General features: G+C 39.7%; 1 long non-coding RNA gene across 1 annotated transcript; it reads left to right on the top strand.

Moving 5' to 3' along the window:
- Positions 1 to 12,904: 12,904 nt before the first annotated feature.
- On the top strand, positions 12,905 to 17,687 carry LOC134156744 (uncharacterized). The gene is made up of 2 exons (XR_009962048.1): positions 12,905 to 12,945; positions 17,256 to 17,687. It is a non-coding gene; the product is annotated as an uncharacterized LOC134156744 (long non-coding RNA).
- The last annotated feature ends 5,220 nt before the right edge of the window (positions 17,688 to 22,907 follow it).

Genomic DNA, 22,907 nt, shown 5'->3' on the forward strand with positions numbered 1-22,907 from the left:
AAAAAAGGGAAAAGTGATCAGTCTGGAGTAAAAGCAAAGACATTCAGTTTTTTTCCCGTTTCCACAGAAGAGTTTGGTAGCGGCACAGCCTGATACACTGAGAGTGAGAGTTGCTAGGTCTCAGGATCTGAGCTTTATTTGTTGTGTTGCAGCTCCTCAGTAACATATTTATTGTTAAGATTTTATTAAAGTTAGCAAGATGGAAACATTTGCAAGGGAAATCTTCATCCTCTTTTGCCTGCCCCTTCTGAAAGGGGGAAGCTAGGATGCAAAATGACTCAGTCCCTGGGACTTTTAATTTTAAGTGTCTAGAGCTGCCGTGAGCGAGGCCAGGCTATGGAGCACCCGGCGCCTCGCAGGGTTTTATTACCCGCCTTCCACGTCATCCTGCAGTTCTCAAATCCCTGGAAAAACTACTCTAGCAGAGCAGGGGGGAAGGGAATCCTCTGCTTTTTGACCTGTAAGTTTTCTTGAGCTCCATTAAAGTGTTTTCATCTTTAACTCGTAAGCAAGCATTTGTTTTGCCAACATTCATTGCAAGTGTATTTCTACTTCCCCTGGGTCTGGAACGCCAAGAGGTGAGCATTTTCCTTTTCACCATGGAAAAGGATATTTTGCCCCTCTCCTCTGTGTCTGTACTGTGAGTTAGAAGGAAGTTCTACCACCTCCGAAGCTTTCCGTTCTTAAATGCAAAGGTACTTGGTTGTAAAAACGCTGCTAGGGCAGTAGCAGTATTTCTGAAAAACCACCATGTAACATAAAGCTGGAGGACACTTCTCAGTTCTGTGCCTCGAACGGGGTATAGTTTTTCACCGAGCTAGCGGAGTAATCACTAGCAATTTGCAGCTCAGTGTAAAGGTGCTTACGTTTCTTTTCGCAAAGCACACAGCGCATGAGCTCTGTTCTCCTTGGCAGCACTAGCAAGAGCAGTTTTAATGAAGGGCAAATGTCTAAACTTCCCTGCTCTCCCCGCCCGCCCAGAAGTTTCCCTGCTCCTTGCCACAACATAAACCCTGTATGTGGCATTATTTTTTTAACTCAGTCTGAGCCGATTCACATAGCCGTGCAACAGAAGGGTGAAAAAAATAATCTGGAAAACACATGCCCGATAGAGGCAGGGCTTCAAACAGTCTGTGCGGAGTAAGAGAAAAAGAATCCTGTGGAGAAACTCTGCTAGGAGAAGCTGGCTTGTTTCACTTTGTGACGTGTCAGGAAAATACAAACGATAGACCATATTCAGGGGAAGCACAAAGCCTGGGCAAAATCACGGAATAGCCTTTGTTAAACTGCCCCCTGGATCTTGAGGAGGAGATGCACCAGAGCTCAGTATCGGCCAAGTTAAGGAGGAATCTGGAATGCTTTGGAATACAAGTGCCTTAAAATGATGAGATTTTAGACAATGAGATCACCAATTAAAAATGAGAAATGGTAAAATAAGAATTCAAGAATGCTGTGAATCTTTCTGCTTTTTCAAAGTTTGGCAAATGTCAGTTTTACATTGCTTGAAAAGTTTTCCATATTGCTTTTTAATTGTTTCTGATAGTTTTGGTGATCAGTATTTTTACTAAAAAAGCCCTTTTACTTAAAAAGTATATTAAAAAAAAAGCTTTAAATAAAAACCTTTTTTGTTGCTAAACCCGCTTTCATTACAAAAATCTGTCAGTATTTAGTATAATACATGGGGTATGTGTGTGATTAACAACAATTTTATTTAATTCTTAAGTAAAAACATACTGAAAGTTTCACAAATAACCAAGATTAAAGGAAAACTGATTGATCTTCAGGGAAATTTTATGATTAGCAAGACGTTAATTAAAAAGATAAAAAGGATGAAAGATATTGAAAAACTCTTTCCATCCGCAGCAAGTACCCACTTCACAGAATCATGGAAATGTTTGCTGATTGGGATCTTTGGAAGTCAATTAATTCAGTTTCCTTTTGAAACTGAGGAGTTTCAAGCACTGTATCAGGTCAGCTGTGAGTGAAAAGGTAATTCATCTCTCGGGGCTGTTACCTTTTTTTGTGTCTGTGATGAGATTTCTCATTAGGCCTTTCCCAAAGAAAGGGCAAATGAACAGAGAGCTAAGACCTTACGAAGAATTTTGCAAGAACATCTGCACAAAATAGGGGATGAAATGAATTAGTCTCCCTCATGGCTAAGCCACTGGGGGCATTCCCTGTTTCCTGCTGTGATATCAGAAGCTCTCATCTACATTACAGCTCTAGCCTATGTTACGTCACTGCACTTAATTCTTATGGTTTTAGGGAGGGGGAATCACACTTGTTCGTGAGAAATCACTGGAGGAAGACTTTGTAAAGAATGAAGCAAAACAGCAGCTGGAGACAGGTTTTAGAACTCAGATTGAGATAGATAAAAAGTCTTTCAGTGGGACTGCCTTAGAAAATATCATCAAATATCTTCCATTATAAATGATTGATTCAGGGTATTTCATTATTGCCTGAAGAACTGTATGTCAGTTGTGCTCCATCCAGGATTCTCAGGGCTTATTTAAACAGAACACTGAAACATCTGAGTGTGACAGCACAGTGAGGGCAGGCAGTGAAAGACTTTCAGATTGGGATTCAGAATGATCTTGAAAAACTGGAGAAAGGGAGCAAAATAACACAGTGCATTTCAATAAAAACAAACTCAAGCAAATTAAGTTTAGGAGGGAAAAGGAACAGATGCATAAATAGACAGTGAATAGGAGGGTGATAACACTCCAGAGATGGATCTGGGGAATATGGAGAAAGCTAAACTGAATGTGAATTAATGGTACAGCCTCTCTCCAGCATTGCTTCTGTCATTTAGAAGTATGTTAATAAGAACATTGTATGTAAGCAGTTATGTTGCATTTTTCAACACTGAAATCTCAGCATTTTTTACTTTTGGGAAGCATGTGGGACAAATTGAAGAGACCAAAAGAGAGTGAAAGGAAACAAGTGAGCAAGCAGGTATTTAACAAGTTAGATAACAGGTTTAACATACCAGTTTTGAGGAAATGAAGATTGAATGGACATATAATCCATATTTTCCTGCATGTGAAAGGTTGCTACGTTTCATTTGGGGCAAGCAGGTAACTTTTTTATTCTTTAAATGTCAAAAGACTTGGATCAGCTGATAGAGAAAACTTCCCAGTTTTCTACTGACCTACTGGCACTTTTGAGAGATGGCAGAAATAACTTCCTTAGAAGTCTTAAAAATATATCAAGTATGTGTCAGAACTTGTCTGGAGATATTTACCTTTGCTTAGAGATAGATAAAGCTGACTATTTGATTTCTCAGCCCTACATTTCTAATATATTTAGTAGACTCAATTTCTTGGGCTTGCTGTTAAAAAATCTAATTTCAATGTCTGCCTAAAGAGCCCAGCTTTGCAAAACCGTATCAGGAGCTGGGAACTTTCATGACAATAGCAATGTTGGTGATTAAGGACTAAAAATCTGGCAAAGAACAGTGACTCTCAGAACCACCTGTCCGAAGGGATTTCTTACTTTTGCACATCAAAGGATGTGGTATGCATTTTCTGATATGAAACCTCGGATTTTGCTTCAAAGCTGTCTAAAACTTTTCTGCCAAGTGTTGCTTTGGACATGAGCAAAATTCCTACATCCCTCTTTATGTCCAGGCCAAGCTGGCTATGGCTACAGTGCTAAATTACACAGTGCCTGAGGGCCTTCCTGGGCACTATAAATGATCTGTACTGTCAGAATGGTCCCTGGGCTGCTTTTGGCATGTGCCGATTCATAGTCTGCCAAACAATTCTGTAGTACTGTGCCTACTCCAGCCCCCAAATCATCTTTGTATGCAGCCTAGCAGAGAGAAAGGGTTTGCTGGCCTAGGTGTGTGCCAGTACCTGGGTGCTTGACTCTGGGCACAGAACGCTTCTGGGAATGTCTGCTGTACCAGTATAGACGTGGACACTTTGTCTTCATTATGAGTCTGAAGTTGCGTCCTCATTTATATTTCTAATAAGGGCAAAAAGAACATTTTCACTGCATAGATGTTGAGATATTTTAAGAGATGATAAAATACAGGTTTGAAGTCATACAATTTGAATATGAGAAAGAATATATTTTACCGGGTTTCAGGAATTATTAAACCACTTCCTCAAGAGAGATCTGTGCCTATCACCTAGAATTCCTTTCAAATCCAGATTAGTGTTGTCAGTCACAGAGGAAGGAAATACTTTTTTCTTACAGATCAGAATTTGTAAAGTTCCTGTACCGTGTAATAAACTCTCATGGCAGTGAAATCCAAGTGATTTTAATATTTCTTTTATTGGTAAAGGTTTTCTTTAATGAAGAACTGTCATAGATCTCATGTCTAGAATAAACTCATTAAATGACCAAGCAGAAGAGCTAAATCACAATTGCTTTCCTTATAATTGATATTATTGTCCTGCTGAGAGTTATTTGCCTTTGGTTTGCACTTTGTCAGTGTGCTGAATTAAAGCATCCCTGAAATTGAAAGGAATTAGTCTTAGGGTAATGAAATCTAGAAGCAGGCCCATGTGAACCTCATGAGGTTCAACAAGGTCAAGTGCAGGGTCCTGCACCTGGGTCAGGGCAAGCCCCTGTGTCAATACAGGCTGGGTGATGAAAGGATTGAGAGCAGCCCTGAGGATGGCACCTTGGGGGTATTGGTGGATGAAAAGCTGCAATGAGCCAGCAGTGTGTGCTCACAGCCCAAAAAGCCAACTGTATCCTGGGCTGTGTCAAAAGGAGTGTGACCAGCAGGTCAAAGGAAGTGATCCTGCCCCTCTACTCTGCTCTTGTGAGACCGTACTTGGAGTACCACCTTCAGCTCTTGAGTCCTCAGCACAGGAAAAGGTCCAGAGGTCAGAGGGCTGGAGCACCTCTCCTATGAGGAAAGGCTGAGAGAGCTGGTCTTGTTCACCCTGGAGAAGAGAAGGCTCAGGGGAGACCTTATTGTGGCCTTTCAATATATAAAGGGGACTTAAAGGGGGGGAGAAACTTTTTAGCAGGTCCTGTTTCAATAGGACAAGGGGTAATGCTTTTAAATTAAAAGAAGGCAGATACAGACTATATGTAAGGAAGAAATTTTTTACGATGAGTGTGGTGAAACACTAGAACAGGTTATCCAGAGAGGTGACAGATGCCCATCCCTGGAGACATTCAAGGCCAGGCTGGATGTGGTTCTGGGCAACCTGGTCTAGTTGAAGATGTCTGTGCTCATTGCAGGATACTTGAACTGGGTGTCTTTTAAAGGTCCCTTTCCACCCAAACTATTCTGTGATTCTATGATCTTTTCTGGTCAAAGTGAAATCCACTTTGCTACTCCAAGCAAGGACCCCCTGTCACAATATGATGGAAGATGACAGTGTTATACTTGCTATTAGTTATCTGTGATGGTGCCTTCTCCAAAATACCTACCTACCTATACATATGTGCGGATGAATCCTTATGCCTTCTTAGCTGAAAGCTTCCAGTTGGCCTAAGAAAGCAAAGTGGAGTTTACTGCTTTACAAACTTTTAGCAAGGCCTACCTGTTCTTGCATCCACACTACCACCTCACATTTATTTTTCTTTCTTTGCAAGGTAACTGTCTGCTTGGAATACTAAGTTACATAGCTTGAGTAAGATCATAAAATCAATTTATTTTAATGGCCAGAAATAATTAGCATTGTAATAGCAAGAAGAAACCTAAGTCTCTTCCACGGCCATAACTTGCATTTCCTTCTTTTTCAGATTAGAGTGAAGCAAATGGCAAAATGCTTTTTTGATGTATAATTGAATTCATAGTATAGATAACCTTATGGATAGAACCATCTCAGGCACCTAAGATGTAAATGTTTGCATTTGACTGCCCTTTATTGTTTGCAGGCAGTTTTAGGGCCCGGTTCATTTTGCCTTTGACTGCAGTGATGTTTTTGACCATTTCTCCAAATATTATGAGGGAAATAAAGTGAGCAGCTCAAATGTAGGAGTCTCCATACTGAGACTGGCTCCCATAGATACCGCATGGCTAGGGAAACCCAAATGTTACTGGATGGTTTGTAAGCACCAGAGTCTCCCAAAGCTTGTCCTGAAAGGCCCCTTCTGTCATGTGTCCATACTAATTATATGCTCAGCATGCAGCATGACAGAAAAAAACCACCGTTGATAGAAGATTGTGAAGCAGCCACTTGATGTGTGTGCTATGTTTGCTAATCATGGTGCTTCCTGATGCTTGGTAGTACCAGCTTGTCACTCATGGGCAAAATTTCACTATTAGGAATATTTCTGGCAGCAATATGAAATGATAGATGGAGGGCACAGGCTGTGCTGGGGTGAACTAGTGAACAAAGCAAAAAGTTAAAATCTGCATATATTTAAGACAAAAGTGGTTTAACATCTTTACTGATGTTATCAGAAACTCCATGGGGTTTTTGGCCAGGGGGTAGCCAATGAATGTCTGTTGGTGCAGAAGGTGCCGGCATCTGAAAATCAGACTTCTTGAGGCAGTCTAGGAGTTCTGGAAGGTCATCTTCTGCATAGGGTGTAACACCAGCTTTTCTCCCCTTGTCATGGACTGGAAGGCTGGAAGACACAGGAACCATGGAGGCAGACATTTTGATGTGGACATCAATGTTAGGGGAAGAAAGAAAGTCTGAATAGAGGAATGATGGGATTCCCTCAAATGGAATAGAAGAAATGCAGCCTGAATAGGTGTGAGTTTTATCCTCTGAAAAGGTAGGGCTGGTGGGGTGCCTAAGGAGGAGGAAGGTCTCAGAGATTTGCTGGCTTTCAAAGACAGCAGTTCTTAGCACTAATATGTTATTTTGTTCAGAAGGGATTAGAGTAATTTACAAATACAATACACGGCAGCTTTGCATGGGTATCAAATACACCAGTGCAGAGAGGATTGCTCTTTTGCTCCCCAGCTTAGCAAACACAATTGTTCTGTCATCCCCTATGTGCATCAGGAGCTGCTTTGATCCTACCCTGCAAAGTGTTTTCCATCTGAAGCTCATGGAAGTTGTTCCTACTGTGACTGAGAACCATTGTCTCCATTTCACGCAGGGGGAAACTGAGGCATTAAGAAGCATGATGATTTGCTTTAGATGGCTCAACATGTCAGTTACACATACAGCACCATGAAAATTACTTTGTGGTAGAGAGTTTTAGGTTTGTAGAGTAAGTGGGTTTTGGTTTATAGTCATGCTATTTTATGTAAATATTAATAGGTTGTTCAGACTCTGCTTTCACCTCTTTCCCTACAAGGAATATAAGTGAATATTTTTCCTTTTCTTTGTATCAGAAGGTTTCCTGGAGATTGAAGAGAGACAACAACAGGCATTTTATTTCTCCAGCTCATCACACATTTATATAACCAGAGTGAAATCTGTTTTCTGTTAGCAGAGAGAGGAGGCAGAGTAAGGGTTTTTCATTTTTTTCTTTTCTGTCTCTTTTTTTTTCTTATGTTAACAGACCCAGAAATTGTCTGGAAACTGTGCCAAAACAATAGTATAAAACGAATGCATCTGGAAGTCATTAGGGAAGCTTGGAGTGGGCAGTGATTAAAGCAGGATGGAATTTCTAGGTTTTTTTTTTTTCCTTTACAGTTTCTAAGCCAATCAAATGCAACTTTAAATCCAACCAAAACCCCCCACTTTTTAAACCTTATGAATATGCAAGCAAAAAAAAATTCTCCCCCTATTTCCCTCCTGAAGGCAATTCTAATTATTGTTTCTGTAATACCTCCCAGCACAGTTCTCTTCACTATCTGGGAGAGTTCAAATAGCTTTATGTTTGCCTTTTTTTTTTCCTCATAGTAGTCACTGGAAAATTCTAGCTTCTTACTTAAAAAAAACCCCAACAGCTAGAACCTTGTACTGGCATTGCAAAATAAAGGGCTATAACTTGGAATTAAAGCCAAATCCCTGCAGAGGATTAGAAGAATAAGGTTATGAATGAAGAACTGTCTTTTTTTTCAACTTCTTTCACTGTCAGATCTGTCTGTGGGTAGCCATTTTCCTCCTGTAGCCATCAGTACTGTACTCCAGGCAATTACAGTCTCCTCCCAATAGCTCTTGCCAATTTATGCCTTGAATGCAGCAGTCATAGCCAGCTAAATAATGCCTAGGTCCTCCTTTCCTAACTGCTCCAAACCCCTCATAGGACCTCCTTCTGCTTAGCATAACTGGTGATGCAAAGGTCTGAAAACATCGTCTTTATTATTCTGCTAAAGTCCAAGTTGTTTTCATTCCATCTCCAACTGTCTGCAGCATGAAATCAAATCTGCTGTAGTCAGAATCAGCTGCAGTCAAAAATTTGAGAACCCGCTTGTCTCAGCTGATTTTAAAGATAAATGGCACCATACAGAAACATCCATTGATCACATTTCATCACCACAAAAAGGGTGATATCTGCAAAGACCGTAAGGAAATGATCTCTCTCTTTACATTTTCGTACGCAGTGTTTGCACTGCATTCCACTGCTGAGGGTGTCATGCTTGTAAGCCAGTGATGCTCCACTTTGTAAAAAGAGAGGTGGTATTTGTGCACTGTTTCCAGTGCTCTTGGGTCTAAAAGTTGAAAACCAGTTCAAAACTGGAAAGACCGGTACATTGACTGGTGTTCGCAGTGGTTGTCTTCTGCTGTCAGAGTGCCCTGTGGATTTGACCAGACACTGAGTCCCTTATTCTGCAACTGTCTGTGGTGAGGCGAGCACCTAGCTAAGCACAAAGCCATTGTGAGGATTCCTTAATTTACACTTTGATGAGGCTTACACAAAATGAAGTGTTGTACGTGTGGAAATATAAGTATTACAGCTATGACAGTTCTATGCCTCTAAAACATCTGCTGCTTGAAATGATTGCAGAATTTTAATCATGAGCAAATAAATACAGGTCTAACTCTGCAACTGAAATGTATCAGTCACCAGCATAATTTTATTATGGAATAATTCATTTTCTTTATAGCATCATAAAGAAAATGAGAGTTCATATGCAGACATCCCATTTCTGCCATGTCACTGCCAGGTGCCCTAGAGAGTGGAATGGAGGCTGTGGCCTGTGCCTGCAACAGCCCATAGAGTACATGGGGATGAGCTGTGTGGGGGTTGCCTGAGCACAGGTGACCATTTTCCATGGCTTCTTGAACTGACTTCTCAGCCTGTGTCTCCTCAAGGATTATGGGAAAATCATATACAGGGATTTTGCCTGGCATTTCTGTTAGAGAAACAAATAGTTTTTTTACATCCTACTGCCTTAACACAAATCACTAAGGCATAGATAACAGGAATTAGCCTATGTTTTTATTTGGCCTTGGGATCTCCATATATATGTATACATTTAGTCTAAACATATACAATCAATGCTTTCCATTTAACAATCCCCAACTTCTTTTCTCATTTGAACTTTGGAGCTACTTATGATATTGTTTCATTTTTGTCCCCTAATATTTTCTTTCAGCAGTTCTCAGTTTTATCCAGAAACAGTGATGAGACCAATGGGTCATCTCTCAAGCTATTGCTTCCTGCTGTGAGCACCATTAAATGTTGACCAGCTGGGACTGAAGAGATTTTTCTTGAGGCGAGGTGCAGATGCAGTATGAAAATCAATACAGACTGCAATAGCACTGAGAAAAAGGTTTGTAAGAGATTGTTTCCTCTATGTTTTTCTTAATTTGCTAACAAATAGCCTGACCTAAGAAGCCCGTGCTACTTCTATCTGAAAAATCTGGCTGTTAGGATATTGGGAAGAGCTGTAGGCATGTGATTTTAATCATATATTTAGTCCAAATTAAGGTAACTGAGTAAATTTCTGTCAAATTCAATCCACATATACGGGATGTACACTGACCCACATAAATGGGTATGTAATGGTGCACTCAAGTATGGCATGATGTAGACAAAATGGAATACTATCTGGCCAGCTTTGACCACTTGAATGCAGATGGTAGCTGTTTGTTATATGTAGTGTATAGACCGAAGTGTTATTTAATCCTCAGTGGAAAAATACAGAAGTTGTACAAAAGGATTAAGTGGGAATAGGAGCATAAATTTCTTGAAACACGAATATTTGAAGTACTGTGGATGTAGCAAAGAGGTGAAGATGCATTTCATATTCAAGTGCAAGATGAATAGTTTAAGCAGTGTCTGTGATCCAAATCTGAGAACTTGTAAAGCTGATCAGGCTCTTGGGACATCTGTTAAGGTATACCTTGTAATCCTGTTTGAAAACTCAGTAGACAGTGGGTATAGTTCATGAATCCTTCGTTTCCAGATGTGCTTACCCTTCTGGTGTCAGTTCTGTGTTTTGCTTTCCTGACCTGAGGAAGTTGAACTTAACTTGCATACTTAGAACACTGCAGTTTTAAGTCCCTAACAATACCCGAATCCAAATTTAGGTGGCATCATCATGCTCTCACATTAAATGTTTTAAAAGGTTTGTTTGAAGGCTTAGTGCTATTTAACAGTCTCACAACAGAGGTTCTGCCTTCCTTTGACTTGCAGATGATGGGCAGTTGTTGAAGTTTTTTATTTAATCCTATTTTTTTTGTAGCTGTGAAGTTTGAAGAGGGAATTTATGCACTGTACTGTCTAATTCAGAAAGCTATTTTCCACACCTTCTTGAGCCAGAAAAAAGAGTCAGACTATGTTTTTGGCTATGGGGTCAAGAAATGTGTTCCCTGAGCAGTAATTGTCCACAGGTAGCTGCTGTGTTCCAGGCACCCTTAGTTGAGAGCCTAAACTTTTCTAACTGTTGCTAGCTGTTCAAAAAAGGATGTTTTGGGTGAAGCACAAAATTAGATGGGAGACACTGTTCCCATAGCAGAAAGATGTCTATGTCCAGGTCCCTCCCTAGATAGTTTATGAAGTGGGCTGTTTCTTGGCATATTGCTCTGTGGGGTTTTTCAAAAGTAGTTTATATTTTTCCCCTAGCTCTTCCCCCACTCCATTAAAACAAGTCCCTCATCTGAAGCTTGAGGGGTGAGTTTGGGTCAGATGAGCTTGGACATGTGTTCCTTTTAACAAGCTGGTGTTGGTTTCCACAGAGATTGTTTGGTGAAGCCAGTGTTTGGCAAGGAGCAGAGGCAGATGCAGGGACCCCAGGGACCTGCCATGGTGGTTTTGGAAAGAGACTGAAGGAGCAGTAATAAGGCCATGGAAGAATGCTTGCTGGGCTTGTCTTAGCTTGAAAAGACAAGGAGGAGAAAATGCTGTATCTGGGTGATGGATCTCACTTCCTGAAGGGGATGAGGGCAAAATAATCTGTTTGTATGAGGAGTTTGAAGTTTGGAACTAAAGTAGAATGGGGAAAATGGGCTTTGCTCATTAGTTTCTCCTGCTGCATGTTAATGGAGGACTTAACATGGTGGTAGGCATCCAGATGAGATGCTTCACCTTAGGAAAACAGAGCTGCTACTACTGTATAGGTCTGTGCTGGCTGAGAAATAGGAGCTTTCTCTGCAGAAAGGCATGAGGATGATCACGGGACTGGAGCACCTCCTGTATGAAGATAGGCTGAGAAAGTTGGGGCTGTTCAGCCTGGAGAAGAGAAGGCTGCATGGAGACCTCATAGCAGCTTTCCAGTATCTGAAGGGGGCCTGTAAGGATGCTGGGGAGGCACTCTTCATTGGAGACTGCAGTGATAGGACAAGGGGTAATGGGTTCAAATTTAAACAAGGGAAGTTTAGATTGGATATGAGGAAGAAGTTCTTTCCTGTAAGGGTGGTGAGGCACTGGAATGGGTTGCCCAGGGAAGTTGTGAATGCTCCATCCCTGGCGGTGTTCAAGGCCGGGTTGGACAGAGCCTTGGGTGACATGGTTTAGTGTGAGGTGTCCCTGCCCACGGCAGGGGGGTTGGAACTTGATGATCTTAAGGTCCTTTCCAGCCCTAACCGTTCTATGATTCTATGAAAGAGCACAAAACAAGTGAAAGAATCCAAATGGGAGATGTGAAAGGTATGACAGTGTGAGAGCCCTAAAACAAAGGGAGGAAATTTGAGTAACACTGACCACATAGGACTGACTCCAGATGTCTTTTTACATGGCAGAGAGTATTGGAGTCCTCTCTCCCTTGAGTAACTCCACTGAAATCAGTAAAGCTATTTACATGAGTAGAACATGAAACATTAACCCTTCAGGAAGAGATGAGGTTAATCTATGAACAGGGGCAGCATTTTGTGTGTTCAGTCTCTATTTCAGACAAATGAGCTGTAGTCAGATTTGCAGCAAAATAGGGATGCAAGAAGAAATCTGTGTGACTGAAAGTGTGATCATGAATAGTGGAGCCCAGGGCTTTGTGAAGGTGTAAGGCAAGATTAATTTCTGCATGCCCCAATAGCAGACTGCAGAAACCATTGAAGAACTAGGAACAGGTCCTATTCAGGCTCATGGAGTATCATAATACAGTGACTTTTTTTTCCAGTCCTTCTTCTCACATGACATCTCTGTTGTTAACTATAGAAGTGAAATTCCCTGTGAAATTCATGTATTTCTGTCAGCATACCCAAAGAAGACAGAGCAAACATGTAATTAATATTAATGGTGGCCCCAGGAAGCTTATTAGCATAATGCTCATTTATTCCCCTATTTTTCATGGTTTGACCTTTCCCAAAGGAAATCAAATATGTTCTGAGTAAATAAAAACATCTTGCAAACAGCTTCGTGGTATCACATTGACCTTTGTAATCAGGTATTGGTTATCATATAAGCAAATGATTACCCACACATGATTACTCCTACATTTGAGCAGAGTTATCCAGCTCCTCAGGAACAGACATGAAAACCACAAGTAACAGTGGCCATTTGCTAACAGAATCATCAGTCCTACCACCATTTCAGAAATTAATTACCTTAGGTTACCCAGTCTTTTCCAGAGGTGAGATTTTCCTGTCAGGAATGAAGCAGGCAGGGTGTAAGGACTGCTTTTCCAGCCCTGGGGAATCAGGGGGTTTCAGTCTTCAAGCCTGTCAAGTGAGCATGTTTGACAAGGTGAGTTATTGTTTCCCCTCTCTCAATGTTACTGAAGAACCTGGGAAATGGAGGGGAGAAAGGGAAGAAGATGCTACAAGAATAGATGTACACTCCAGACTAATTCTGTGGAGTTGGACATTTAGCTGTGATGTGGGATACATAGACTCAAATTCTTGCTCAGGGTCAAAAGGAAGACTTAGGTGTTGGAATTAAGCTCTCCAAATTCTTGGTTTTCTCTGTTAAATCACCCCTTTTCAGAAGCAAATGGCAGAATGGGGAACCAGCTGGTGGACAGCCACTAATCTTCCCTCCTGTCACAGGGTACAGAAAATAGGGAAAAAAGGGGGAAAGAAAATCAAGGTGTTGAGACAAAGTGATAGAAATTGTTCTTATTCTGTGCATGTTTCTATTACAAATGACCCCCTAAATTTCTTAGCTAAATGTTTTTACAGAAAGACGTTGGAAGAGATTATTTACATATGAAATAAGATGCTTGATGCACAAGAGAAAGTATCTCTTCCTAGGTACTGGTAAGGCACTGTGTGGATAGTTAAAATGAAATTAAGTATAGAGAAGTCATGCAAAATCAACATTTGTCGTGTAAAGAAGGTGAAGGGAGGTGGAATGGACAAAAATGAATACTTGGGCTTCCATATACTGGAAAAAAAAAAAAAATTCCCTGAGAGATTTCTAAAGAATCTTTAAGTTAGGGAGCTTTGTTTAAAACTGCAAGGGAGAGATCTGCAGAAATCGTGATGTCACAGAGCTTCTAATTTGAACCTCAAAGATGACCTCAAAGACCTGAGAGGAGTGGAGTAGGAGGGGAAAGAGAAAATGAGCTAGAAAATGATTTTTTAAGACCCTAAAAAAAAAAAAGGTAAAATGTTCTCCAACTGTATAAATGAAAGAGCAGCAGGAAAGAAGAAATGGGGGGAGTAAGCAGTGAGAAAGAAGTGAAAGATGAAAGAGAGAATATAGTTTTTTGTTTTATTCTTCATTAAGAAGGATATGTTTGGTTTTTTCCTGAGAATTCAGAAAAATTTCATGTTGACACTAAAACTTAACCCCCCCCCCAAAAAAAAAAAACAAAACACCAACCTCCCCAAAAGTCCAAATGAATACAATCCAGGCTATTTTTACGGTTCATCTTTCTGGGCCTACCTTGTCATGACACCTAATCTCATACTGAAACTTCCCAGATCTGTAGAGACCATGTTGTAAAAGCAATTGTTGCCAGCATTTTCTCTGAATATAACCCAGCACTTGGCAAGGGGACATATTCACAGTGCATATCTTAGGAACTTTGGAGAAAGAGAATAAAGATCATTTTTTTATCTGTGAAAGAAAACTGTGGAGTGCATTTCTGTGATCATGTTGGTAACTGAGTGGCTAGTGGGACACAAACTTAGTGTAATTAATGTAGGCAGTGCACTCTCTGATGAAGAATACTTGCTGAGACTGACCTTACTGATCATATCAGACCTATATCCTGGAATAAGCATTGCTGGCAAAGCTACAGGAGCAGTGAGATACAAATAAGTACACCTGATAAAATACAAGCTGAGTCTGTTAACAAAGTTTTGAGACCCTTCTGTCCAAAAATCTGCCACTTAATATAAAGGAGGCATAGAAACAGAAAGCACAACAGAAACCTTATCATTTCACATAATCTTATCACAGCCCTGAATGTGCCCACTTGTTTAAAACAAACCACCCGAAACCACAGAGCCTGATTTCAAATGTGGGCTTTAGCACCTAGTCTGTGAGCAACTCTGATGAGCAGGTGTAAGAAGAGGCCTTGTCTCTAATAATTTGTTTCCTCCATGGCAATGTTCTCTCTTTGAAGGTAGCCTTTTGTTTAGTTTCAAGCAATTTCTTCCTGTCTTGATAATAAATGTACTCTGCTCTTTTTGGAGACGACCTGCTGTTGTTCACACTATGCAATATATATACAAGATGTCTTGGATAAGTCTTGGCGGTCAAAACAAAGGGCATGCCTTGTTCAGAGTATTGCAAATGAGCATGGTAGCGTGCTGATTTTGGCTCACTCATTTCCTATTCCACCCTAACATTTGTAAATCAAACTCCTATTTTCAGATTTCGAAAGACTGTTCCAAAGTTATATGATTCCTTTAATTATGGCTTGAAGTAGAGGCAAATGCGTTTGAAGAAACCAACAATTACCTGCAATGTGTTATTACAGTGAGACTTATGGAGACCTGCAGCTTTTGTGAAACTGTGTAATGTAGAAGAAGAAACTGCTGAGGATGGATCCAGCAACGTTGCAATAAAGAAGTCTCAAAATACTATGGAGTCTTCTTTCAGTATCATAGTTGGTATAAGAGAATTGCAGTGCAGACAGAACTGCTGTTTGAAAGCCTCACAAGATGAATAAGGAGAATTTTTCATCAATGAAAAAATCTGAGTAATTTATTTATTTTTAAGACTATAACATACATATTTGTCAGCAATATTGCTGTTGTCATACTGAAAGTTATTTTCAGCAGAGATACTGCAGCCAAAAGCCCCTGAAAATTCAATAGGGCATGCTTTCCTTAGCAGGGTCACGTGGAGTGGGTGTTCTGCAGATGTTCCTGGAATAGACATCTATTACACTGCAATTTATGTTTTGGCAACTGTGCTTGTTGAACCTGTTGATCCCTCCCTGTCCTGTATTTTCCTATATATATTCAGCACATTTGCTGGTTTGCTGATTTGGGTAGAGTTCATTTCTTTAAAGTTAAATGTTAGCAGCAAAGGAATTTGTATCTGAAATAGGCATCCTTGTCTGATAAAGAAAAAAGATCTAATCAGTTATCTGGGGGTTGTATGATATCAGTACATTATCACTCTGAATCAAAGTATGACAGGACTATATCTACAGTGGTTTTGAAATTGTCTACATGTTGGCCAGACTGTAAATTGAATGGGATAGCTGACAAAAACAACAACAACAACATAGCTAAAAAAATCTTACAGTGTTCCTCCCAGAACATCAGAGAAGGAATCTAGACAGGATTGCTCCTTAAGCAAAAGTTGTAGAGACAGAAGAAAGAAAGATACATCAACCAGTTCCCATGTTAGCTGAGGTGGTCCTAGCTTGTTTTTGCCTTTTTAGCACACTGATTCATTTTGCTGAGTAAATGTAACTACTAATATATTTCTAAACTCCAGCTGATTTTTAATATTGGCCTAAATAAGAAAAAGCTACAGACACAAGACTAGGTTTCTAAACCAGCAGAAGTATGAAGAAAGGAATTTTGTTTAGGGACTATTTCCTGAAGGTACCTACTGTAACAGATTCGCCATGATAAAAGTGAACTTTCTTCTGTAGCACTTTGAATGTGCTCCAAGACATTTAGACTTAGGCTATAGATCCGTGTGGATCACACCTTCTCTCATCCCCATGGACAGATGGGTCTGCTGACCTAGTGGAGCACATTTTAAAGACATTAGGTTTGGCACATGGCTGGGAGCTTTCTGCTGCTGGCTGGCAAAACTACCTCATTAATCCTCCTTAAAAAGAAGCATTGACATTGTGGATTTTGCTGACAGACATCTGGGAGTTTTGAATTTGATTATTAGCATCCTGCTGCATGGATTGGCTTCCTTCCTTTGTCAGATTGCAGTAGAGAGTAGTGGAAACACGGCTGTGCATTTACCATACCTGAGTGCTGCAAAGGAGAGGAGATCTGTGGCTCTGTGCCACTAACAAATGGAAATATGGCACACATTAAATGTCTTTGATGGCAAGCCTATGGCTGAAACACATGCATTTCCTGAGGTTTATGTACTTTGTCTAGTGCCCTAAATATCCTTACAGAACATTGTCCTAGACACCAAGCAATTGCTATACACCAAAGAGCATGAACTCATTCAGAAACTCACAGAAAATCATGGAAAAGAACATCCAGCAGCCAGCGGGAGAATGTTTTTCAAAAGATAGGTGCTCTACCTTTTGCCTATCAGTTCTGATCATTGAGAGGGGCTGATGGGGAGGTTTACAAAAATCTCCCTGAAAGACAAGCTTTGGAACTACAATAGATTAAGCTGCTGTCTGTCATATTCAAGGAACTGGTAGAGATGCTGACTGTAGCACATTATCATTTTTTCTTATCTTTCACATGTATTTAACTCCTCGTTGAACAACAATTATATGTTCTTTTCCTCTCCCAGTACTCCATATAGGTAAAAGACTGTGTTAGTTCTCCCCCTGCTAACATCCCTCTTTCGGCATAGGTAGCAGCTATGCTTTCCTTCAATTGTCTAATTGGTGAATTTATATTTCTCAGCCTGTATTTATCCTGGCATTTCCTGGTCTATTGCAGGTCTGAAAGGGAATTAAGACTGCAGAATATCCCTTAATTTTTGAGTTCTGCCACCTGGCCTAATAGAAGATATTAACTCCTCTCTACACCTTGCATCATAGATGGATACATAACAATGCTTTCAGTTCTAAGGAATCACAATAAAGCTGATCAGCCTCTTTTAAAATTTGGAAGAGTAAAAACACTGGAAAAAACCCTAAAGAGAAAGAAATATCAAGGATACCTTGAATTCCCTCCATCCCACCTGATTGACATGAGAGTTTTTAGGAGCATTCACATTTTGGGCAAGACTAACTGTAATTTCTTCAGGAGACCAACAGTAGTTATGTAACTGAATCCTGTGAACACTTTGCAAAGCTTTAAGTTTTATTCTGCAGCTTCCTCAATATTAATAGTATTTAGGTTTATTCTTGTTCTCTCATGCCCCATTAATGGTCATTGTTTCTAAGAATAAAAAAAACCTGACATTTACACACCAATAACAACAAAAAATTTGTCATTCATCAGTTTAAATTTTAAAAATTAAGAGGAAGGGAACTTGTCTATACTACCACTTTTTTTTTTTTTCTGTGAGTAAAAGGTAATTGAATAATGGTATCCTGCTGTTAGGTGAGATGAAGCCCTTTCCTGCAATACTATTTATCTCTGGAGTCTCTTCATGGGTCCAGATGGCACCAGGCAGCTTGGTAGCTTTCATTAAATGCTGTTGTGAAATACAAGTGTAGTTTGTTTTGTTTTGTTTTGTTTTGTTTTTTTGTAAACCTCTTGTGAAAGGCAGGCTTTTTGTTTCCCTGTGTAGGACTTCCACATGCTTGGCTACCTTGTGCAGCAAGACTGGTGGCAACCTGATTCCATCTTGGTGAAGGGGCATTGCATCTCTTCTGCATAAGGAAATTTCTGTCAAGTTGATGACAAAATCGGTAGCTCTCTTTACATCAAGGGGGCTTTAATACTTCAGTAAGTTATTCATAGGTTATTTTGGGAACCAGAATGGTAATAACTGTGGTATCTGTAGAATCCTCTGCGATTCCTGAGAAAACAAAACTCAAAGGTGAAATATCTTTCCTACACTCATGCTATGAATTACAATGTTGCCAAGAGATATATGATAAAACACACCTTGGTAATAATACATGTAAGGCCTTCTCTGCTCTCAGGGTGTTTGGTAAGCAGCTTCTTTACTCTTGTACATTTTTTCTTCCCCAGATCCTGCGACTTCTGTTTTTGGTTATGCTTCTGTACTACCAGCCTGAAGCCAGTCCAGAAGCTGCCTCCGTCCCTTCCGCCCAAAACTCACACTCTTTCTCTCCCTCCCTTTCTCTCTTGTAAAACAATGTTGCAAATACATTTTGGGCATTGTTTTTAGTGAAGTCCCCAGAGAAAGCTGACGTGTCATTCAAGCCTCCATATTTACACTTGCACAAAGTTGAAGGGATTGTACTCCAGTTTTTTGATGCTGAACATGTGCTGCTGAAGAAAGGTCTTCTCAGCTTGTATCTCCTTAACAGGAGAGAAAATGGTGAGAAGACAAGTTACCAAGCAAGGGTAATCAATGGTGTTTAATGGATCATTTGAAAGCTAATGGAAAAGAATGCCAGATCCATAAATATGCCATTTACTCAAAAATCGATATTTGGACGTAATTATTTTTTCAGTACTTTCTTCAGCCCAAGATGGAGCCCCCATAAAACATGACAGAGTTCAACTCACACAACTTGAGATTTTTCAAAGTAGAATATGTACACACGAATTTAGCATATGAAAAGGTACCTTTTGAGAGCAAGTATCTTAGATGCCTGTCCACTAAAGGGAAGCATTTTTCTAGCTTTTAGAAAGTGGTTTTCGTGAATCCCATTGATTCGTGGGATTGATTCACGCTTAGCACACATATGAAGTGAGCTCTGTCTGACAGCTTCACAGCAGCGATTAACCTACCCTAACAATAAATGTGACCCATCACATGGTACTTGCTATCAACCCCTTCAGTGGTCATTACTGCAAGACAGAGGATGCTTCTGTTATGCCTTTGCATCCCGTCTGTTTATAAAAGAGGGAGCTGTAGCTATTGCTGAGAAATATCTTTATCAAAAAGTAGAATATTGAACTTAATTGATCTGATAGTTATAAGACTAATAATTTCCAAATTATTAACAAGTAAGTTTTCATGTGCCAACATAATTTGAAAGGTTAAATAGCAAGACCACTCTCTGACGTTCATCTTCTCAATATTACATAAAGCACTATGGGATTGGAATTATGGTGCTTTTTTGTGTGCCCAAAACATTGTCCTCTGCATCCTTAGTTACAATAACACTGCTATTATGCTTCTTACTGATAAATAAAAGCAGTTGATATTTGGTTAATGAACCTTAGAGAGAAAACGGTAAATTAAATGCTAATGATAGTTAACAGTAGAATGTGTTTAAGGTGACAGTAGTCATCTGAGAAGTCACATTATTTTCTTTAATGACAGGAAAATCTTCAAACATTAAAATCCTGCCAGTTTGAAAATACAAATTTTTATATATACAGCTACCTGCAGCCTGACAACATAAGAATTTTTTTTGCTATTGTAAGGTGGCAAACATTTTAATTCCTATCTGAAAGCTGAGGAAAGAGAACTTACTTGCCAGCTTGTCCCCTATGCATTGTCTTAAAAATTCTAAGTTATTAAGAAAATTACATTAGAAATCATATTATAGTGCCTAATTCGTTCAGTCAAAATGTTCATTATTACGTTTCCATTATAGTGTCATCATTTACAGTCCGATCCTGTACGTTTTGCTATTCCACCTCACTACAAGAATGATTAACATTTTCTTTTCTCTGATACCTCTATATTTTTTGTGCATATAATGGCTCCCAAATATACAGTAGATTTCCAGCCACTACTTTTCCTAAAGGTACCAAAAGCCTGTCTTCTGTTAAGCTTTTGCTGCTGTAAAGCACTCCCACATCTGCTGATATTAGTGCTCAGTGATTTTCTCCTACTACAGTCACATTAAGTAAGTTCTCACAGAAAGAAGTGATGGTAACATTACACCAAAGCCAATATTTTTACTGCTTCAAGGAGACTCAAATTTGCCAGGCTTCCTGCAGAGTGACTGAGTTGCACTCTGGTATGAATTACAGTCACAGTTCAGTGGGCTAATTTAAGTCCATCTAAAATCTAAGTTAAGACATTAGCACTTCACTGTTTTTATTGACTTGCTACCTGGTATAATTGATCCATGATAAATATAATGCAAGCCACCAGTGAAAACCATATTTTTAAATGTGTTTTCAGTCTCCCTTATTTTCAGTGAAATTAGGAATGACAAGTACCCTAAATCCACAGAGAAATACAGTTTTCATTAGGTTTTTCTTCATCATAGCTATTCTTTAGAGTACTAACACTGCAAATGAAATAAAATTGAATGAAACTACTTCTATTTACCTTTTTCCCTTCCATGGAAGTAACTGCTATGTCACTGTATGTGTCAAGCATAGGAGAAAACTAAAGACTAATAAAAAGGCAGAAACTCAGCTATAGGACAGGCTGTGAACACAGATATGAGGAGGCCTGTAAGCATCATGCAATTGGATACTTTTTCAGGACATGAATATATCCTCTATGTCAATTTTCCTGTAGATCTCAAACCAGGGTGTTCTGTACTGCAATACATTTCATTCTGCAGGGATCTTCCATGAATCAATACAATTCACTATATATAAAATAGCAAGGACTGCTGTCCTCACAAAATATGGTAGCGCTGGGGCATATTCTCATACTGTGGAGCTACGCCAGAGTAGCAGAGGACAAAAAGGAGTCTATAAAAATATGACCTTAACAGAAAGAAGTTGCAAGGAACTTCTCTATTAGGTGGTATGATTGTGACTGTGAAACTCTGCACAAGGCATTCCCCCTAGGGAGGGGAAATGAGTTGATCAGTTGGTGTTTGGATTAAGGATGAGTGAGCGAGATAGCTCCTCTTAGTGCTCCTTGCACAAAACTGCTGTCAGAGACACTGTGGGAGTGTGGATGCAGTTCACTCTTGCTGCTTTTGAAAACTTTCTCTCAGAGTGCCTTCACCTCTTACAGCATGGGAGGGACCACTGACTTCAGTGTTAGATAGATGGAGGAGTTTATGTTCCTCAGCTACAATCTTGCATTTTTCAGGCACACTAAAATTCATCTGAAGCAGAGAGTGAAAGAAATGAAACCTAGAGGCAATTGTGCAGATCTCTATGTTAAAAACTTCTCTGCATCCTCTCTGTAGACCAATATCCCCGCATTTGCTTCATTTTATGTGAAACGGATAAAATTCATATGTCGCTCCTCCAGTTAGGTAAGTATTTCCATAAATGCAACAGTAATTAAATTCAGCTATTGGCAGAAATGTAGAAAGTGAAATGATGCCAAAATAACTGACTTTTCTATACTGTAAGTTTAGCCTTTCACAAAGGAATAGAGTTTGAAAGGCTATGCAATAGCTTCATATTTCACATCTTTAAAAGCACTTTAATTTTAACCTGAGAGGATCATTTGCCTCCTGTTTTATGTACATTCATTGTGCATATCAGTGCTCCCTATAGCAGTTCCAGAACTGTCTGTCTTCAGTGGTAGCCTAGCATAGACTATGGCTTGTTTAGTATAGAAGTTACTGAAGTGCCTGTAAAGCAAAGGCAACTGCAAAATCAAACTAACAGTCTAATTTAGAGATATAACCTTTGTCTAATGCAAACAGACCTACATGGAAAATATTTCCTAAGTTCTTTGCTGAAGCAAGGCAAAGATCTGTGGGATAAAGATGACAGGGAACTATCTGAGACTAAAAAAATGCAAGCTGAGGTAAGAGAAGTGGTGTGGCTGTTGGTAACAACAGCTATTTAGGATCAACCAGAGGAGGTCAAGCCTGAGCCTCAGCATGCCAAATAAAGTTCTAAATCATAGAGTGGGAATTGCAAATAGACACTGGCCAGTCTGCTCAGATCTCACTGGACCACAGTGCAAGGCACAGCAATTAAGTTGGCAAAAAAAGTGGCAGCGGTGTGGAGCTCCCTCTTGTTCAAACCTTTCTTCTTCCATGTTTGGGTAAGGGGCCTGTTTCACTCACTTAAACCATCTCCATATATACATTGCTTCGCTCATTCAACAAGGTGGGACAATTCATGTGTATGCAGTGCCTGTATCATACTAGTCTCCAGTGACAGGGAACAAGACGTAAGAACTGATTTTTCATGTTGAACATGAGCAAGGTTGAGTATTATGTCCCTGGACTCTGATTATAAGGATATAGGACTTACCTGCCATCCTTGAACTTTATTTACAGATTATGTATGAAAATGACTTCCCTTTTCTTTTTTTGGCAAGTACTCCAGTATGTACTATCAGTCAGAATGACCTTTGCCTGAAATGCTGAGAGCAAACAACCAAGAAATACGGTTTTTATGAGAGCATGTCCTAGGTATTTGCTCACTCCTATAAATACATGCATGTCCATACCTATAATTATGTGGATACATGTCTGCTTTGTGCTTGTCCCTACTGAATAGACTATGGAGTGGTTCCTTTTCTGCAGGTGACAGTGTTTAAAGATGTTAGGAAAAGAAATGCATCTTTGATAGCAAAAACAGCCTTCACAGGACAAATTCTGAACTGATTTCTTGTAC

The sequence above is a fragment of the Pezoporus occidentalis genome, unplaced genomic scaffold, assembly GCF_034315485.1.
Source record: "Pezoporus occidentalis ecotype Australia unplaced genomic scaffold, CSIRO_AGI_Poc_V1 ctg9, whole genome shotgun sequence".
NCBI classification, from domain to species: Eukaryota; Metazoa; Chordata; class Aves; order Psittaciformes; family Psittacidae; genus Pezoporus; species Pezoporus occidentalis.